Source organism: Tupaia chinensis, unplaced genomic scaffold (genome assembly GCF_000334495.1).
Source record: "Tupaia chinensis unplaced genomic scaffold, TupChi_1.0 Scaffold000094_1, whole genome shotgun sequence".
Classification (NCBI taxonomy): domain Eukaryota; kingdom Metazoa; phylum Chordata; class Mammalia; order Scandentia; family Tupaiidae; genus Tupaia; species Tupaia belangeri.
In genome coordinates, this window is record NW_006159556.1 from 6,614,142 (window position 1) to 6,624,517 (window position 10,376).

Consider the following 10,376-nt stretch of genomic DNA (forward strand, 5'->3'; position numbering starts at 1 on the left):
GACAGAAAGCGAGAAATCACCCCCCAGGGGGGATGGTCACACCGCAATCCCTTCTCCTCCATTCTCCTCTCAGGATCTTGGGCACACACGCACACATGCCTGGTGTGAGTTTTAAGCCACCGGGTCCGGGACGCAAACCGCAGCCGACTACGTGGTAGTCCAACGACATAGCCATTACGCTAACTGCTGATTCCTGAGTGCATGCATCGTATAACAAAAATCTCTCTCTTAAAAAAAGAAAAGAAAAGACTTAGGTTAATGTAACCCAGACACATGAAGGTGGTCAGTTTAACAGGAACTGTCAATGTGAATCAGCAGATGCTATATAATAACAAGGGTAAAGAAAAGTAAGTGACAATATGTAAGAATTCCAGAACCATGAGGACTTAAGGCTTCAAGAATAGATTAGGTGAGACTGGGAATTATTTTGTCACTATATAAATTATTTATATGTAGCTATACTTAAATTTAAACTTATTGTTTAACGAAGTAGAACTTAATTGTTTCAAGATATGATTTCAGTTATTTTCAACTTAAAGTCTCTTTGATGTACTTACTATGTTCCATGCTAAAACAATTTTGTCAACTATTGCTACAAAATATCTGACCTACATGAACTGAAGTAGCATTTATACTGAAGACCCTAATTCTTGAAGTGGGCAGACCAAGCAAGCAGTGTCCACTGCAGAATGTTGCCTGGAAATGGGCTATTTTCTTTGAGTGTATTTACTATTATAGATACATTTATGATGCTTGCTTGCCCACAACCCCCTCAGAGAATTTACTGCTGGAGTAGCTATGGGAGATAGTGGCTTGCAATGTGTGGTTTCTCACACATGGACCTGGAGTGGGTACCTGACCCCTCTCACATCTACAGTGTGTAGTCTACAGACAATCTGCAGGTTGTCCAAGTAAGCTGGGCCAATACTGCATTTAAATCTCTCTCTTTCTCTACACCAATTTGAAATGAACTGGGAAGATGTTAAGCTTCTAATCAAGTGGTGGTTTCAGAGAAGCTACAAGTAAGGGAAAGCCCAGAGTGGCTCATATGGTTAAACCAAATTTATAAAGGAATACAAGCTATCAGAGAGAGGAGAATGGAAGAGAAGGGATTGCGGCATGGCCATCCCCCCTGGGGGGTGATTTCTCACTTTCTGTCTCTATGTCTCTCTCTGTCTGTCTGGCGAGCGCATGTGCCCTATAGCAAAAATCTCTCTCAAAAAGAAATGTTCTTTTGTATAGTTCTTACTGATTTTCCAGGACTGAACACTTGCACAATGAAAGATCTATATTCAAAAACCCAAACTCAAACCACTTGGGCATATTTACTCCACAGCTGCACAGGGACAGAGGCATATTGCAGCAGGCATAGTGATCGTTTGCATGATTTCTGTCTTTGTCAACAGGGAAGGAAATATAGGGAGCAGAAGAAAAACAATTTATTTCATTAAACTTTAAGGGATGAACATTATGACACTAGCATTCCCAGAGGTTAAGAAAACACTTTGGGGGACTAGCAGATGGCATAATAGTTATGTGGGTGGACTCTCACATGGTTGACTGTGGTTCAAGTCCCAGACCCGGTGGCTTGAAACTCACACTGGGTGCATATGTGTGCATGCCCAAAATCCTGGGAGGAGAATGGAGGGGAAGGGATTGAGGCATGGCCTCAATCACCCCCAGGGGGTGATTTCTCGCTTTCTGTCTCTGCCTCTTCCTGTCTCCCCAGTGAGTGCATGCATCCTTTTTTTTTTTTTTTTTTTTTTTTGGAGAGATTTTCACTATAGGGCATGTGCGCTTGCCAGACAGACAGAGACATAGAGACAGAAAGCGAGAAATCACCCCCCAGGGGGGATGGTCACACCGCAATCCCTTCTCCTCCATTCTCCTCTCAGGATCTTGGGCACACACGCACACATGCCTGGTGTGAGTTTTAAGCCACCGGGTCCGGGACGCAAACCGCAGCCGACTACGTGGTAGTCCAACGACATAGCCATTACGCTAACTGCTGATTCCTGAGTGCATGCATCGTATAACAAAAATCTCTCTCTTAAAAAAAGAAAAGAAAAGACTTAGGTTAATGTAACCCAGACACATGAAGGTGGTCAGTTTAACAGGAACTGTCAATGTGAATCAGCAGATGCTATATAATAACAAGGGTAAAGAAAAGTAAGTGACAATATGTAAGAATTCCAGAACCATGAGGACTTAAGGCTTCAAGAATAGATTAGGTGAGACTGGGAATTATTTTGTCACTATATAAATTATTTATATGTAGCTATACTTAAATTTAAACTTATTGTTTAACGAAGTAGAACTTAATTGTTTCAAGATATGATTTCAGTTATTTTCAACTTAAAGTCTCTTTGATGTACTTACTATGTTCCATGCTAAAACAATTTTGTCAACTATTGCTACAAAATATCTGACCTACATGAACTGAAGTAGCATTTATACTGAAGACCCTAATTCTTGAAGTGGGCAGACCAAGCAAGCAGTGTCCACTGCAGAATGTTGCCTGGAAATGGGCTATTTTCTTTGAGTGTATTTACTATTATAGATACATTTATGATGCTTGCTTGCCCACAACCCCCTCAGAGAATTTACTGCTGGAGTAGCTATGGGAGATAGTGGCTTCCAGTGTGTGGTTTCTCACACATGGACCTGGAGTGGGTACCTGACCCCTCTCACATCTACAGTGTGTAGTCTACAGACAATCTGCAGGTTGTCCAAGTAAGCTGGGCCAATACTGCATTTAAATCTCTCTCTTTCTCTACACCAATTTGAAATGAACTGGGAAGATGTTAAGCTTCTAATCAAGTGGTGGTTTCAGAGAAGCTACAAGTAAGGGAAAGCCCAGAGTGGCTCATATGGTTAAACCAAATTTATAAAGGAATACAAGCTATCAGAAGACAGAAGCAGCCAGGTGCTAATGAAAAGAAGGGAACAGATATACCCAGAGAAGCAGAGACATCATAAACTAGAGAGGACTCATGTGATCCTTAAAAGAGACTACAGAGAGGCTAGCAGATGGCGTGGTGGTTAAGGTGCTGGACTCCTACATGGTTGACCCTAGGGTCTGAGTCCTGGGCCCAGTAGCTTGAAAATCACACTGGCCATGTATGCACGTGTGCCTAAAATCTTGAGAGGAGACTATGGGAGAATGGATTGTGGCATGGCCATCTTCCCTAGGGGATTATTTCTCACTATCTCTACCTCTCTCTAGGGAGGTATGGCAAAAAACTTTAAAAAGAGAGAGAGAAAGAGAGAGAGAGAGAGACACCATAGAAAATATCTTGTGTCTGAAACTATCCACTCCTTGATGGCTTCAAGCCTAGTCCAGATCCCATATGCTTAGTAAGCAGGTTTCTGTCCTTAGGACCAAGCAAGTCCAACAGTGTATGACTGACTATTGGGTTAATTTGTGGCTTTAAAATTTACATATTAACAACAGCATATTATTTACATTCATACATTATTTAAATATCCTATTTGCTCATGACATTTTTATGGCCTCAAATAGAAAAAAATTCTAGAAAAAGCAACTTTTAAATAGAAATACAGAGTGAAGTGATGATTAGGAGGGATATGGACCTTCTTACTTTAAAAAGAGACACTAAAAAGGAAGTGGCTGTTTATCTAGTTTCTGGGAAAATAACTAAATCTGGGGTTTTGTTTGTTCAGCTGAATGATTAGAGTGCAGTTTGCTACTACAACCAGACCGAGGATGGTCTCCTTAGCAGATCAACTGGCGCTTTGTTCTAGATACAGAGCTGACGATATGGACTATAGACTGGAAGGAATTTTCCCTTTCCTCTCAAACAAATTTCATCAATATTTCACACTAAAATGCTAGTGATCATAGTGACCACGATGCTTCATCTCCTTCATTTCTTTGTGATGTCATCATTTTGGTCAGGCATGCAAATATGCTTGGAATGTTTTACAAGCCACCAGGGCTAGGATTCGAACCATGTGGTTGGCCATGTGGAACCTAGCTCCCTTAATCACTAGGTCATGGAGCAAGCTAACTTACCTTTTTCCAAAATGAACTCTAAAGCTTGATATTGAGCAGCTTATCTCTTTTTTCCATGTATGGTATGCAATGCATATATTGTTATTATCAACAATAATCTTTTGGCACATTTAGGTATAAACAAAAGAGTAATTTAGATTTTTCTGAGGGCTCAGTATGTCCCAGTCATTGTGCCAAGTGCTTTGACTACTTTAGTTCATTGATTCTTTGTGACATCTTTGTGATGCAGGCATTAATACCCACATTTTCTTAATTGCCAGAGGATATGTGTGCTTATGGGATAGAGAAAGAGAGAGAGAACCCCTAAGTGGTACATGGTTATGTGGCAATCCTTTCTCCTCCATTTCTCCATCCTGTTAAGATTTGGGGTATGCATGCACATACATCCAGCATGTTTCTGAAGTCATAGGGGCTGGAATTTGAACTGTGGTTGTCCATATGGGATCTGGCTCCCTTAACTGTTAGGCTATGGGGCTGGCCTGATACCCGTATTTCATAGATGAGAAAATGGATGTTTCATCAGTACTCATGTCAAGATTCCAAATTCTGGACCTGGTGACTTGCTTTTTCACTTTCTGTTTCTCTCCCTTTCTGTCTCTCTCTCTCTGGCAAGTGCGTGTTATCAAATGAAAAAATAATAATGATAAATAAAATTAAATAATTTTAAACAGATGATAAAAATGGGCATATTTTACATATCATATAATCTACCAATTTAAAGTATATATTATAGCAACTTTTGGATGTTCACAGAGCTGTGTGACCTTCACACAATTCATTGCACAACATTTTTCATCATTCAGTGAAGAAACTGCATAACTATATTAGTAGTCATTGTCCACTTCACTCTCTATCCCCAATAAATCTTTATTACACAAAAATTTCTTATTTTGTATATTGTGCTTTTCCTCCTTAGCATATTCATCTTTTCCTTGACCATATTTAAAATACCTGATAAAAATTCTTTGCCTTAAATTCCATCTGATTTTATTGACTAATTTTTCTCCCGATTTTAGATCTTACTTTCCTGCTTCTAAGGGTATTTCTAGTCCTTTCTGATTCGGTACTGATGATCATGAATTTTATGTTGCTGGGTGTTTGGTTTTCATTGTCTTCTTTTAAAGGGGCTGGTCTTTGTTCTGGTCTGCAGTTAAGTCACTTGCTGTTCATTTCGTTGGCTTAGAAAATTGTTTAAAGTTTGGATAGGACAAATCCAGAGTAGCTTTTATTCTAAGGCTAGTTTAGCTCTACTACTAAGGCATGGTTCTTCTGGGGTATGGACTGAATGCCGGGATATTCCGCGAGAGTTCTCCAGCTGCCTCGTTGGAAGTCACTCATCCTTCATGCCTGCGTGAGCCCTAGGGATCATGTGCTGGCAGCACCCTGGTAGTTCATGGGGTTTCATTTTGCATATGTGTAGTTTAGAGTGCAGCAAAGAAATTCATAGGATCTTTATACACATTTCTGGAACTTTCTCTCTAGATAACTCCCTCTTTCCTAGTACTTGACCCCAGAAATTCTTGCTGCATCAACCTCCCTGTCTCAACTCAAGGAGGCCATGATGGGCTGCTTGCCTTCCCTCTCCCTGCCCTTTAGTCTGAAAAGTGCCTCTAGGAGCAAATCCAAGGTTATTTTAGGGCTCAGTTGATTTTCTTCCTTTTTTTCATGATCATAGGCATGTGTGAACTCTTGTGTAATACGTGAAATAGCTGTTTTATATATTTTACCCTGTTCTATAATTGTTTATTGCTGGACATACAATTTAGTGCTAGTTTCTCTGACATGGCCAGAGGTTTCTAAGATTTTATATATATATATATATATATAAATATATACACACATACATATACATGTACACAAACATATATACACACATACATATACACACACATATATACACACACATATATATACATATACACACATATAATATCTGAATTTAGGAATTTTAGGAATAAATCATTTTAAGAATAAATCTATTGAGAAAAATGAATGATTTAATGTGAATATACAGTGTGTGATTAAAGAGAATACAATAAAAATGAGATATATTAAAATTTGTATTGTTAATAAGTAATAATGGTTCAAGTAAAAATATATTTTTCCTAGGAACAGAATCTGTCAGGAATCAAAATTTTTCAGGAATTAATCTATTTGTCTTTGGGCTTTAACTCTTTTCATTTTCAAGAAAGGATACATTATTTATATTATTATTTTATTTTTTTTTAACTTTAAAAAATCTTTTATTGGGTACATTTGAGGTTTACAAAATGTTGAGGAAATTTTGTATAATAGATTTTAGCTTCTATTACCACACAAATGAAAAAACTTTATGCTAATCATTACTCAAATTATTTTACGTCCTAACAAACTTGGCATTCTTGTGCATGGGAATTTGATGATGACTAACTCTGAGAAAACATTTCTTCTTTGGGCATCCTATTTGAAGGGAAACAGCTTGGTCTTGTTTTGCTTTTTACATAGAACAAGGGTTCAGGATTTTGTTTATTTATTCAAGGTTTTATTTTAATGCTCTTTGCCAGTGGCTAGAACTTGGGGGGTAGGGCAGAGTAGAAGTTGAACTAACAAATGTAAAAACTGCCATTAAGTACAGAATGATAAAAGGCCTGTCTTGCAACGCAACAGTTAAGCTCTGTGCATAGGGAGCCTGATCCCACCTGACCAACTATGGTTTGAATCCCGACCCTGGCAGCTTGAAGAAACACTCTGGACATTTGTGCATGTGCCCAGGATCCTGACAAGATGGAGAAATGGAGGAAAAGAGGTTGTGGCATGACTAGGCCCTGTTTGGGGTGATTTTTCATTTTTTCTCTCTCTCTTTTTCTTGTGCATTTGCATTTCCTTGTTGGCATAAACAAAAATGAAAAAATGATGAAGCCTATTTAAAGACTGTCAGCCCCAGTCTCAGTGACGTAGGCGGTAGCATACTGATCTGCAGTGCTGGAAGCCACGTGGTCAACCGCAGATTCAGACTTTGATTCACCCTGAAACATGTGTGTCCAACTTCTCGACTAGTGGGGGAGCTTGAGGAAAGGAATCCTGCTGTTTCTAGACCCTGTTAGTGGGGGAGCTTGAGGAGAAGAATCCTGGTGTTTCTAGACCCTGTTGAGGATGAGGGTGCCCCCCCTTCTCTTTCGCTCATGCACTTGCTCTCTTTCTCATTAAATAAAATAAAAAAATAAACTTTAAAAAGTAATTTCAATTCAAAAATACTTATCTCCAAACTCAGCAGCTATAAACATCATTTACCCTATAAGTCCTTGGTTTCTTTTCCACTAAAGAGTGATTGATTTCAGCCAGTCATGTTTCTTTTTCTAAACCGCCTTCTAGAATTGTAAGAAGAACCTATCTTTATTCTTTCTCCTCTGTAATTCATCAATTTAAAGGAGCTGAAACAATTTTCTATCCTCCCACAATAAAGATGGTGTTGGTAGCTCAATATAATTAGAATGTATTGCTGGGGTGTTTTCCTGGGCTTCACATGGTTTGTGCTTACCCTTCCATGCAGTTTCCTGGTGTTCTGACAAGCCAGTGTCCTATCTTTGGACACCTCTGGTGTCTGGCCAAAAGTGGGGGCAGGGGGAGAGCTATTTCCGAATTCTGCTCACCAAAATGGGCAATAGAATCCTATTTCCCCAAACGTTTTCTTCATCATTTTATTGTATGTGTGTGTGTCCATAGATACATAAGAAAAAAATTTTTTGTACAATATACCAAGGTGCTAACAATGATTATCATTGGGCAAGGGGGAAAATAAGTTTTTTGTTTGTTTTATATTTTCATCTTTTTGCTTGTCTGCATTTTTCTAACATTTCTACAAGGGTGCATATCGAAAAGATGAGTTACTTAAAAGTGTTCTCAGTAATAACATCAAAATGGTAACCTCACGTGGTAAAGCACCAACAGAACAAAATGCCGACAGCATTTCCTACGCTATTGACTTTCTTACCAGTTGCATTAAATTCACTTAACATATGTGAAAGGCAGAGCCCTCAGTGCAGGGTAAATGCGTAGCTCCTCTCTGTGCGTGCTGTGGGATGGCCGCACATGCAAGGTAGAGAAATTGACGGGGCGCTCATTACAGCACTCGCAGCAAAGCCGCTTCCTCCCTGCATGAATTACTCATAAAAAAAAGTACAGACGATTCCTGCCATTGCTCCTGACAGCATTGAAATTCTTTTTAATGGGGGTATGACCTAGAACAAACCTTTGATATCTGATCATGATGATGGGCTGTTTATTTATTTCTTCTCTTTCATTTGCAGCTGGGGAGATGATTAATGTACCTACCTTTCCTGCGGTGGCCTTTGTGTACAAGGTGGTGTCCTTGAAGGACATTCAATGTTTGAAAGTGCTGATCCATCTAATTTCTTCCTTCCAGGCTGCCTGGGGGAGGACACCAACAGTCACCCTCGAGGATTGCCCTCCAACCTGTGTGGGAGAGAGATGATCGAAATGGGAGTGGAGAGGAGCGTTGCTCGAGTCTCAGGTGAGGAGTTTTCTAGGTGATACACACTGCGGATGTCAGTGGCAGCCTGGTTCAGGTACGATGGTGCCACACGGTGCACAGCTGCCTGACACGTGGAGGCCTTTCACAAACACAGGCCAGGTGGCAACTGAATTTGTTTTGTTATTATTATTTTTTTTAACTATTGTGATAAATTCCATGTAACCCAACATTTGTCATTTTAACTTAACGTTTTTTAGGGGGGAGGTTTTTGCTATAGTGTGCATGTGCTTGCCAGAAAGACAGAGATGGAGAGCCAGAAAGCGAGAAATCACCCCTCTGGGAGGGGAAAGACAGAGATGGAGAGCCAGAAAGCGAGAAATTACCCCTCTGGGGGCGGGGGGGAGGTCACGTAGCAATCCCTTTTCCTCCATTCTCCTCTTGGGATCTTGGGCACGCATGTACCCACACCTGGTGTGAGTTTTAAGCCACCAGATCCAGGGCTTGAGCAGCGGTTGACTATGTGGGAGTCCAGCGATGTAACCACTACACCATCTGCTGGTCTCTCTTTCAGGTTTTATTTTTTTGAGAGAGAGATTTTTGCTATAGGGTGTGTATGTTCCCTGAAGAGAGAGACAAAGAGACAGAAAGTGATAAATCATCCCTGACAGGAGATGACCATGCCACAATCCCTTCTCCTCCATTCTCCTTTTGGGATTTTGGGCACATATGTACTCATGCCCAGTGTATTTCAAGCTACCAGGTCCGGGACTCGAACTGCAGTCAACCATATGGGAGTCCAATACCTAAACTACTATGCCACCTGCTGGGCCCTATTCTTTCTTTCTTTCGAGAGAGGGAAATACCTGCAATAGGGTCTCCTGCCATATTCCTCCACCCAGCCACGATCACTACAGTGCACATGTGCACATGCCTGGCATGCGTAGGACATCCTAGGAACTGAATGCTGATCCTCCATGTACCTCGTAGCATTGAGGAGTACTGCACTACCACTGCGCTCCTGCCATGGGGCCAGTGCCCTTTCTTTTAAAGACTAAATAACACCCTGTTGCACACCACATTTGGTCTATCTTTTCATCTACCTGTGGAGAGTCATTTGCTTTTACCTTGTGGAGAATAAGAACGTGAATAAAGCTTCTATAAACATGGTGTATAAAATATGCATTCAAATCTATGCATTCAAATCTGTGCTTTCTTTTCTTTTGACGATATACTCAGAAGTGAAAGTGCTGGATCACATGGTAATTCTAATGAACATTTTTCAAGGAACTACCATACTGTTGTCCATAGTAATGGCACCATTTTACATAGCTATCTATTCGTTTTCTCTTCTTTGTGGTTGGAGTTTACTATACTTTGTTCTAACTTAGGCTTCAAATAGACTATACCTGAATTTTCTAGACCATGAGTTTTCAGTAACTTGAAGGCAAAAAGGACCTCTTAGAATTTTGGGATCTTTTACGAAATTTTGCATCTCAAGGTAGTGCTGAGGAGGTGATGGAGGATGAATAATCACAGATACATCAAGTCTGAAGGCCAATAATCTTATACATGATAAGATTATATTTGTACTCTGTCACTGGAAGATAAATGTCAGAAACTTAGAAGTGGGAGGTTTGGGGCCAGCAGGTGGAGAGGTGGTTAAAGTGGCTGGACTCCCACATGGCCAATTGTGGTTTGAGCCCCAGACCTGGCAGCTTGAAACTCATGCTGGGTGTGTGTGCATACATGCCCAAAATCCTGAGAGGAGAATGGAGGAGAGGGGACTGTGGTGTGACCATCCCTTTTGGGGAGTGATTTCTCTCTTTCTGTCTCTCTGGTGAGCATATGGGCCCTATAGTAAAATCTCTC